This window comes from Chaetura pelagica, unplaced genomic scaffold, assembly GCF_000747805.2.
Source record: "Chaetura pelagica isolate M959 unplaced genomic scaffold, ChaPel_1.0 scaffold184, whole genome shotgun sequence".
In the NCBI taxonomy this organism is placed as follows: domain Eukaryota; kingdom Metazoa; phylum Chordata; class Aves; order Apodiformes; family Apodidae; genus Chaetura; species Chaetura pelagica.
Genome location: NW_009953184.1, coordinates 800,017 through 811,468, shown reverse-complemented (window position 1 = coordinate 811,468; position 11,452 = coordinate 800,017).

Below are 11,452 nucleotides of genomic sequence, written 5' to 3'. Positions count from 1 at the left end.
AACTGCACAGCAAGACACACCCAACTCTCTCCCCACATCAGAATGGTGGGATCTGGTACAAAGTGTCACTCAAGAAGAAGACTCCATGATGCCCTTGCTGATGTCCCCAGAGGAGGATTTATGCAAGATCTGCTGTTTCCCAGGCTGGGCAGATGGAAGAGCCAGTTCTGACCTGCAGGCTGCTTGAGCCCGCGGGGGTGACATGCCCTGGGAATGCTGGAGATGAGGCCATTGGCTTCTCTTGCCTCCATCCTGACAGGACACGCTGCCTTCTCACTTGCTTACCAGACATGTGTCTGTGCCAGGGGTTCTGACACATCCCAGCCCAAAAGCTGGGTCAGAAAAGGCTCAGATTTGCTTTTGATGGAGTTTTCTTCCTTTGCTCTTCCAAAGCCAGCAGTTGTATCATGGAAAACTGCACTGTGACTTTGGAATGGTCTCTTTGGTGCTGTGTATGAGCTGACAACAATTTTATTGCTTTTATTCTCTCTCTTTATTTTTTTTTTTCTTTTTTTCTTTGCCCTCTCAGCTTAATCATGCTATAAAAGCAGGGAGCATAGAAAGCAACCAGTAAAAAAAACCCCACACTCAAGCCCTCACCACCTTCTGGCTCTCTCTAAGAAATGCACCTATAATTTTCCATTCCTGAGAAGTAATTTGTTGATGCTGGACCCCAGACAGGGCCATTATCTTTTGTTCTTGTTGTCCTTGCAATCACTCCTTGAGATCTCAGTGTGTGACACCTCTATGTGCTACAGCAAACCCAAAAGTGAGCTCCTCTGTGTCCATCCCTTCACTACCTTGTAATTATTGCTCTTTGCTTCTGTCTCCTCTCCTGACACCACCGGAGTGTGAGATGAAGCTGAAGCCAGCACAGAGACTACCTCTATGTTTTCAGGTGTGCTGCTGGCCATTCAGCCACCACAACTGCCAGAGAGGTAACCTTGTGGGCTTTCCCTTTATCTTGTTTGGTTTTATTTTCCCTAGAGCTGTCTGATGCTGTGATCAAAGAACAAAATGAATACAAGTCTTCATTTAGGAAATGAGAGAGAAGAAAATGGGGTGACTAATGCAGGATAATCAGAGCATTTCAACAGCAAATGAAGAGCAGCAGGTACAGGAGAGGTTAAGTAAATAGAAAGCTGTTTTCTTTGGCTTGGTATGAAACAATAATATGAGGTGGTAATTGTGGGACTGTGGTTCAGAGGAGGCCCACACAGGTGATCCACCTACTGGTGTCTGTCTAGCATCTCTGGAGTCCTGCCTGGTCTCTGGTTTCTCACCCTGCAGAAGTTTCTGATGCCTTAGGCATGCATGTTTAGACAAGTCAGTCAACCAAGTTCTGAGCTCAGGAGACACCTCTTTTTAACCCACGTGTGTCTGAGCCAGTGTCCAGGCTCTTCTCATAGTCAGGGGGGGATATTGTCAGCCCAGCCCAGGGGGAGCTGCTGGGATCTCCCAAAGGCAAACATCTGTGTGTGGACAGGATAAGCAACTCTCTGGGCTGTGCTCACTGTGTGGATGAGACCTCCACTGCCTACCATAAAGCAGAACATGCCAGGTCCTTGGACACACCTGCACATTGACACCTCAACTTAGGTGTCCTTCTCAGCAAGGGGGAGCCCCATAGAACCATAGGGGTTGGAAGGGACCTCTGAAGATCATCGAGTCCAACCCCCCTGCTGCAGCAGGAGCATTCAGGGCAGGTCACACAGGAACGTGTCCACGTGGGTCTTGAAAGTCTCCAGAGAAGGAGACTCCCCAGCCTCTCTGGGCAGCCCATCCCATGGAAACATTTGAGTTTGACCTGCCCTTGGAGAGCAGCAGGAACTGAGGTGCTCGATGCGCTGCTCCTGCAGCATGAGATGTCCCCTGAGGTTGGGACACAGATGAGCCAGGAAGCCTGTGCCTTGTCATACAGCAACCAGACACTGGGGAAACTGGTACCCTTTCAGGAGCCTGTTTTGAATCCCATGCAGCCAATGTCCTCTGTGTGGGAACAGCTACACACATCCATTTCAGGTGAGTCCTTCAGGTGATTCTGGATGCAGATGTTCATCTGGTCCAGGCACATGGAAGATTCTTCTCTCTGCATAGGCACAGATGGGATATATACAGCTCACTCAAGGGGTAGACAGACAGACACTGCCAAGTCAACAAAATTGTTTGTAAACAGTAACATAACTGAGCTGAGAAAGTTTGTTTGGGTTGTTGACAACAACTAATAAATAATCCCATTCCAAATGATGAGCAATTGACAGGGAACAAACATGTGATCCTTCCTTGCTGAAGCAGAGACCAGGAGTTCTGAAGTGTTGGTGTTTTTTTTTAAATTAATTTTGACTGCAGAGTCTTTTGGTTTTCTGCTGCAGATGGGACTGCTTGCAACCCTTTGGCAAGGAGCCCATCCCATAGGAACCATAAATGTCTGTGGCTGGATGCTAATGTCCCTTCAGAACATGTGGGGAGGGCTGATTTACTGAAGAAGTCCCATGATGAGCTCTAGGTCTGCAGGATCATGAGGCTTTCCTTTCAATCCTGAGGCACACAGTGAGTTGGATGGGGTGGCAGGTTGGATCTGCTTCATTTTACATCTCAGCCTTTCTGAGTCCAGCAGGAGAGGGAACCACAGGCTTCCTGGAAGATTTATGATATTGGCAACTTAGGAAAAAAAAAACACCACCCACATTTTTATGCAACTTTTTCCTTTATTGCTTTGCAAGCAACCTCCCAAAACTTGTCAATGCTGACCAAAGCAAAAAAAAAAAGTCTTGACAGGCTGTGTGATCCAAGTGGGGGAAAAGGATGAGGATGAGCAAGGCAGCTGCTGCTAACAAGGGGGAGGTCAGTCCTGAGAACAGCACGAGTGGGGAGGCAGACTGGAGGGCCTCAGATTTTTATCAGTGAGTGTGTAAAACATGCACAGTGAGAAACCAATAAAATGAGAAAATGCAAAGCTGAAACAAAGCCTTATTGAGCACAGCACTGGGTGCTTCTGTTGTTGCTGTGTGCTGCTTCTTCCAGGCAGTGATCTTGGCATGCACAGGATGGGGCTCAGGATCCATGCAAGAACATTATGTTCCTACCCCAACTCCAAGACTATTTTCTGTGCAGAATCCTGTGCCTTCAAGGTATTTGTCCTTTGCAACATGTACCAATGGTAGCAGAGCACCTACAGTGTCTGTACATCCAGCCCTTGTTCTGATCTCCACAAGCCTTTCCTGACATCAACCATCTCTCCTGTCCTCTGAGCAGGTTGTTCACTAGCTCACCTGTCCCAGTAGGTCAGTCCTTGCTGCTCCAGCCTTTGAAATGTCTGCTCTGTGGAAACCTCAATCACTGTTTCTCTGTATACCCCTCTCTCTGGCACTCAGCCTCTTCTCATCCCTGAAGAACATCCTGCTGGCAGGATCATAACCAGTTGGGTTCATTTTCTTTGCACTCCCAACAAAAACTCAACTGTTTGTGATGGGCACATTCCAGTGACCAGCTGGAGGAGGCATCTCAGGCTGCTCTAGGCTCGGCAAAGGAAGACTTAGCTGTCTCTGTCCTGGAGATGAGAAATGAAGAGGGCAATGCCAAGCAAGGATCAACAAATAAACATGAAGTTTCTGGAAAAACAGAAATTGAGGATACAGTGAGTGGGTGCTGAATTGGCTGGAATTCAGGGGCTCCTCACAGAACTCATGGCAGTGTTGTCACCACACACAGGGAAGAAAATGTATCCAAGTTTCTCCCAGGAACTCAGCCACAACCTCACGTCAAACTGAAGTCAAAAGCAGCCACCAAAACACATGGACATAACTTGTAGGGTAAAGCACTGAAGTGAAGCAGGGTTGTGAGACCTGTAAGTGATGCTCTTGGAAGGCACAGAGCTGTAGAGCAGTTCAATGGAGTGAGCAGCTGCTGTTGAAACAGACCTTAAAGATCACCGAGTTCCACCCCCCTGCATGGGCAGGGACACCTCCCACCAGCCCAGGTTGCTCCAAGCCCCATCCAACCTGCCCTTCAACACTGCCAGGGATGGGGCAGCCACAGCTTCCCTGGGCAACCTGGGCCAGGGTCTCACCACCCTCACTCTCAAAGAGTTTCTTCCTAATATCTCATTTAAATAGATCCTCTTTCAGCTTAAAACCATTAACCCTCATTCTCTCAGTCCCTACCCTTGGCCAAAGTCCCTCCCCAGCTTTCCTGGAGCCCCTTCAGGCACTGGAAGGTGCTCTAAGGTCTCCCTGGAGCCTTCTCTTCTCCAGACTGAAGACCCCAGCTCTCTCAGCCTGTCTCCAGAGCAGAGCGGCTCCAGCCCTCTGAGTGTCTTCGTGGCCTCCTTTGGACTTGCTCCAACAGCTCCATGTCCTTCTTATGTTGGGGACTCCAGAACTGGACACAGCACTCCAGGTGGGGTCTCACCAGAGCAGAGCAGAGGGGCAGAATCCCCTCCCTGGCCCTGCTGGCCACACTTTTTTTTGATGCAGCCCAGGACACGGTTTCTGGGCTGCAAGTGCACATTGCCAGCCTATGTTGAGCTTCTCATCAACCATCAATCCCATGTCCTTCTCTTCAGGGCTGGTCTCAAACCATTCTCTGCTCAGCCAGTGTTTCTGCCTGGGTTTGACCCAAAATGTCCCTTTTCTTTGAAAGACTGTGTTTGTTAGCCAGCCACCCCTACCATGGGCTTGTTGTTAGCACAATGTCTACAACTCACAGCTCCAATGTCTGTGCTCAATCACAGATGGACAATACTGACCCAGCAGTGTACTCTGCGTTTCAGCTCTGGATTGAACTGCACAGCTCTCAGATTATTATGGGGTTTTTTGTGTGTTTTGGTATTGCATAATGAAGAAAGAGCCCACACTGTGTTAGTTGCCAGATGCTGTATGGAACAGCCACTGAGAGAAGTCTGTATCTCAAAGAGCTTCCAGGCTAAGTGCTCAAGCTAGAGAAATGCATGGAGAGACTGATACAAGCAAATATGGAAAGAAACTTCTTGGAAGTGACATAAGAAATCCATAGGAGAAGTGGGAAGAGTATATGGGGGTTTCCTTCCCAATCCAGCAGTCGATTCCTCTAGGGGGAATTCTAAATTTTAAACTGGAAGAGGGGAGATGCAGCTTAGACATTAGGAGGAAAGTCTTTAATTCTTTCCTGTGAGGGTGGTGAGACCCTGGCCCAGGTTGCCCAGAGAAGCTGTGGCTGCCCCATCCCTGGCAGTGTTGAAAGGCAGGTTGGATGGGGCTTGGAGCAACCTGGGCTGGTGGGAGGTGTCCCTGCCCATGCAGGAGGATGGAACTGGATGATCTTTAAAAGTCCCTTCCAACCCAAACCACTCTGTGATCCTATGATCTATTTCCCTGGCCTATGAAAGGAAAGGAATATAAAAGCGTTTAAAGTGCGTTTGGGGTTTTGGTTGTTTTTTGTGTTCTTTTTATTCCCCCCGAAAAAGGTTCAAGAAAGGCTGCTCTGCACTCGATGGCATCTCTGGAATTACCTGCACACATTTACAGAGCTGAGGCCAATCCCCATCTGGTTGCTTTTCAGGCATCCTGGGAGACATAAAACCATGGCAATCAGCAGATCTCACAAACAATGAGCTGTGCTGACCTCGGGTTACTTTGTTTGCCCCCTGTCCCTGGGGCAGCCCAGATGTTGCCCCACCCTTGTTCTAAGAAAAAAATATCATTTCTTTTTTTTGCATCTCTGGAATTACCTGCACACATTTACAGAGCTGAGGCCAATCCCCATCTGGTTGCTTTTCAGGCATCCTGGGAGACATAAAACCATGGCAATCAGCAGATCTCACAAACAATGAGCTGTGCTGACCTCGGGTTACTTTGTTTGCCCCCTGTCCCTGGGGCAGCCCAGATGTTGCCCCACCCTTGTTCTAAGAAAAAAATATCATTTCTTTTTTTTCCCCTATTTTTTTTTCCCTATTTTTCTCTTCCATTTCTAGGAAGAAACCTCATTTCAGACATAGGAGGAGATCAGTCAGGACCCACCAGTTGACAGGGCAGCTGACCAGTTAGCCTCTGGCTGAACTGCTGAGCTGTAAGTCAGCAACCAGCAAGCAGCCCCGAGGTCAAAATGAGTCAACTACTAAACCACAGGCAAGCCAGCTGAAAGACATTCAGGATTTCTATTGTCTAAACGTGCTTCCAGGCTGGATGTGGCTGCCCAGGACTGGGATGACCCAGGTTAACCACTATTCCCTGCTCAGCCTGGATGGGGCAGATCATTAGCCAGCCTGCCAAGGATCAACACAGCACTGCTGGGCCCTGAGGAGAGCATCCCTGCAGGGTGGTGGTGATGTTTCTTATCACCTTGCCAGGAGCTTCATCATTTGTCATTTTTCCACCTCAGCCAACAGAATCATTCCTTTGACAATATCCAGAGGGCAATTCATGGGTTCAGCCTTTGACACGACCCCTTGCAGCCTGGGAGCACAGGGGGAGGATGTGGCAGAGGGTTCATCTCCCAGACTTTGGAGACCGCTGAGCACAGATAGGCTCCACAGAAGCTGGCTGGCTCCTTAGCATCTGGGAAACTCATTACACTTTTATGAGTTCTTCTGTGAAGCTGTGGCTTCTCACAGCTTAAGGTCACTATAGCACTGCTCCATGGTAATTATACTAATCAGAAATATTTTCTTTCTATTTCACTAATTACTAAGTGGAGAAACTTAAGAAACCAATGTAGAATCCAGCAGGACTAGCCAGGTGACACAGGTTTATGCTTTAAGTACATATTTTTCCATCAGTCCACAATTTATAGATCTGTTCTATTTATTTTTTTTCCCAAAAGTTTCACCTGAGATGCCTGGTATCTTCCAGCTCTAAATGGCACCAAATGAGAAAGGGAATAAAGTGAACTGGTCTCTGAAAATTTGAAGGATTTCTGTGACATCTTCACTCTCCTGAACTAACAAGATACTTTCCTCATAGGGAAATAACATTTTCTGGGAGATGAACTCAAGAGGACTGAAATAATAGAATCACAGAATGGTTTGGGTTGGAAGGGACATTAAAGATCATCTAAATCCAACCCCCCTGCATGGGCAGGGACACCTCCCACCAGCCCAGGTTGCTCCAAGCCCCATCCAACCTGCCCTTCAACATTGCCAGGGATGGGGCAGCCACAGCTTCCCTGGGCAACCTGGGCCAGGGTGTCACCACCCTCACTCTTAAAGAATTTCTTCCTAATGTCTAAGCTAAATCGCTCATCCTCCAGTTTTAATCCATCACCCCTTGTCCTGTCACTCCCTGCCCTTGTCCCAAGCCCCTCCCCAGCTTTCCTGGAGCCCCTTCAGGCACTGGAAGGTGCTCTAAGGTCTCCCTGGAGCCTTCTCTTCTCCAGGCTGAACACCCCAGCTCTCCCAGCCTGTCTCCAGAGCAGAGCTGCTCCAGCCCTTCCATCATCTTCGTGGCCTCCTCTGGACTCTCTCCAGGAGCTCCATGTCCTTCTGATATTTGAGGCTCCAGAACTGGACTCAGTACTCCCCAGAAGTGTTTTGTTCCTCTCCAGGGACTAACAGGACAGCCCTGTGATGGCTCTCTGCAGCAGGAGGTATCAACTGCAAAACCAGTGAGGCTGACCAAAGAGCAGGGAGGTGAGAATCTGGCTACATCCCTTTGCAAATCCTCTCCTCCCAGCCTCCTGCTCCACATAGTCCTGGGCCCCAGCATCAAAACACATTTTCTACCCAGGCCCCATTCTCTCAGGCCCATCAGCAGTGGTGAGACACGTGGCCAAGGTGATGAGCACTAATGGAAGGTGTAGCTATGGACTCAGGGTTGTGCTCCAGCCAGCTGAGGCATCACACCACACAAACTCCTTCTCCTTCAAGGCTGCATGAGCATCCACCTTTCTGGACACTGCAGCCAGTGTTGGGGCCAGCAAAGTTGTGTTAACACTTGGGAAGGAGATCTTTCTGCTAGTCAAGGGGCAGCCAGGAAAACAGCATCACTTGTCCAACCTCTGTCCAAAACGACTGAGGATCCATCACTAGAACAGCCTGATGTCAGACTTCTCTATTTATTACATGGGCAACACTTATAAAATCTTCCAAGGCATCACCCTCTGAGTGCTAATGTGGAAAAGGGGTTAAGAGGGAAATGCTTCCAGCCCCTCCTTCCTGCAGGAAAGGAGATGATCTTATGGAGACATGTGGGACATTCAAATAATTGGATTTATGTTCAGGTGTAAGGCTTTCAAAGGATGTCCAAGTTCTTCTTTTTCATACTTCCTTATCTCAGGATGCTTCACTGAAGAGAGTTTGCAAGAATTGACCTTACTCTGAGAACATACAGACCTTGGCCCATTGATCCATCCTGTCCAGGTCCCTCTGCAGAGCCTCCCTGCCCTGAAGCAGATCAGCACTTCCCCCCAGTTTGGTGTCATCTGCAGACTTACTGAGCCTGCACTCAACCTCCTCATCCAGATCACTGATAAAGCCATTAAACAGACCTGGCCCCAACACTGACCCCTGGGGAACACCATGTGTGTCCCACCACCAGCTGGATTTGACTCACTCACCACAACTCTCCAGGCTCAGCCAGCCAGTTTGTTACCCAGCAAACCAGGAGCCCATCCAAGCTATGAACAGCCAGTTTCTCCAGGAAAATGCTGTGGGAAAATGGTGTCAAAGGCTTTACTGAAGTCTAGATAGACAACATGCACAGCCTCATCCATGATGTTGGTCACCAGGAGGTGGGTCTGGGGCTGGTTACCTGGTTACCCTGCAAGTGTGATGCCCCCCAAACCCAATCTCTAGGCTGATATCCCTACATCCAAGGAGCTGCAGTGCAGCCTCACAGGGAGTAGTCAGGGTGAGGCAAGATGTTGTCTCCACTGCAAGCTGGAACTGGGGATTTACTGCAAAGGAGAAGGGTGAAGAGATTTAAATAGTGTCAGAAGGAAGCAATTAGGCCAGCTCCAAAGCAAGCTCACTCTGTCTCTCAGATGCCAGTTGGCACTTGCATTATCTGCAACACTCAGCACAGCAAACACTTTCCTGGAAGAGCTTTTATGAGTTCTGTTTCAAGTACTTCAGTGTTCATGGATGATCGTTTCCATAATGATTCCCTGAGCACAAGAAGCCTTTTCTTCCTTGATAATACACTATAAATCAAAAGTCACTTGGTCAGTTTTCTTCACACACTCAGACACACCCTCACAGACAATCAGACACGTATGTACGTGTGAATACACTGGTACATACACACACACACACAGGTTGTCAGTCCATCATATCCAGAACCATTTTCCTAGCATAGCTGAGATCCAAAAGCCACATCTGAACCATCCCAGACCTGTGCTGTGAATGATTATTTTGTTGAAAGGGACACAGGACTTTAAAAGGCATCACAATGGAAAGGAGACAGTTTTCCCTCAAGACATGTGACTTTATTCATCTTTACATTCCTGCCAGGAGTAAGCAAAGGAAGAAGCTTCTTATGAGGACAGGGGACAAGGGCATATTCCCAGGAACTCTGAGGTGCATCTGAAAAAAACACAGGAGCCAAAACTTGCTCATTTTCATTCTTTCCTAGTGTTAGTGGAATGACTGACAATATTACTAGTAGGATGACAGGATAATTGACGTTGTAAGGGACCCCAGGAGGTCTCTGGTCCAATGCTCTTACAGCACTGCAGACCAGGTTGCTCAGGGCTTTATCCAATTGGGTCTTGAAAAATTTCTGGAGATGGAGATTGCACACCCTCTCTGGGCAACCTGTCCCATTGCTTCACTGTTCTCCCGTGGAAAAACTTTCTCCTTATATCTGATCTGGCTCTTGCTTCACCTTATGCCTGTTGTCTCTTGTCCTCCTGCCACACACCATTGTGAAAGGCCTGTGTCTGTCATCTCAGTAACCCCCTTGCAGGCACTGGCAGGCTGTTACTAGGTCCATCCAAAGTCTCCTCTTCCCCATGCTGAACCAGCTCCTCCAGCCTCTCTGCACATGGCAAGTGCTCCAGATTCGAGCACCTTGGTGGCCTGTGACTGAGCTTGCTCTAGTTTATCAATGTCTTCTTCTGCTGGGGGGCCTCAAACTGGGCACAGCATCTACATATGGTCTAATGAGTGTGCAGTAGAGACTGAGACCTTCCCTCAAACAGCCCAGACGGCTCTTAGCCACCTTTGCTGCCAGGCCACACAGCTGGCTTGAGTTTATTTCAGCATCCACCAAGGTCCCTGGGTACTTTTCCACATGGATGATCCTCAACCCTTGGCACACACAGCCAAGGGACCCTCTTTTGCTGTCCAAGACACCTATGGATCACCTCAGTAGCTCTGCTCACAGGTATCCTGAATAATCATCAGATCATTAAGTTGCTGTTCAAATAAAATCACTCACCCGCCCCCCTAGGCCTTGGGAATGGACAATGTCATTGGATGCCAAACACCACTGGGAGACACGGTTGGTGTGGAAGACAGGGAGGAGACAACACCCTCAGAGACATGACTCTAGACTGTGAAGGTGTAGCTGAAAATGAGACAAGAATCCAAGCTCTTCAACTCCACCATGTGAAGGGCAGGTTGGTTTCACAGGTAACATGGCTTTACTTGCTCATAATTCTGGCATTGAGTAGGATCCTACTGCACCTAGTAAACCAAGCAAAGGAAACAAGCAGGTAGGTGAACTTAAGGGAGCAGTAGGATGATTTTGATCAGGTGACAGATTGAGAGAAACAACCCTGAAAGCACTATTTCCATGGAGACTACTTTCCACCCCCTGTTTCTATGGCAGCTTTCCTCTTGATTGCCCTGTGGTCTGTCTTGTCCTTGGTGGAGAGGAAAGGGAAAGACAGGAGGGCAAATGTGGGTCTGACACCAATTTTACTGACACCAGTAAGTGTCCTTCCAGGGACTTGAAATGTATGCCTAGGAAATACACTGATGGTGACCACCTTGCAAATGCAGAGCCCACAGATCCTATGCCCCAGCTTCAGGCTCCAGAGGAACCAGAACATGACCTCAAAAGCACAGCTATTCCAGTCCTTCCTAATTACCAGGAGGGTATGGTGCCCTCTGAAAGGTTAAGCAGCCTACAGAATAGTCACAGGTTATCTACAGGGCAGCCACCTGCAGAAAAGCTAGTGAGCTCACTGTAGGAAATGGGAAGAGCTTTCGACTGAGCCCCATGTGTCCATTCTCAGGTAAGGAACCCTCAGCTGGTGTTAAATGATATTCCTTCCAGCGGCTGCCACAAACCAGTCACCCCCTAAGACTTGGCCTGATTTAACCTAGACCCTGCCCTTTTGTCTCAAACAAAAGCCTCTTTACAGCCTCCCAGAGCTGGGCTGTGTTCAGGCTTGTCACACCTATCAACCCCCAGTGTTCTCCCCTGCTCTGCACTCCCTGAAGACAAGAAGACAAATCCACCCTCAAAATAATTCCTTATTGCTCTTTCATGGCTGGGCTGAACTCTTGCTCTTACAGGGCTGACAGCAGGAA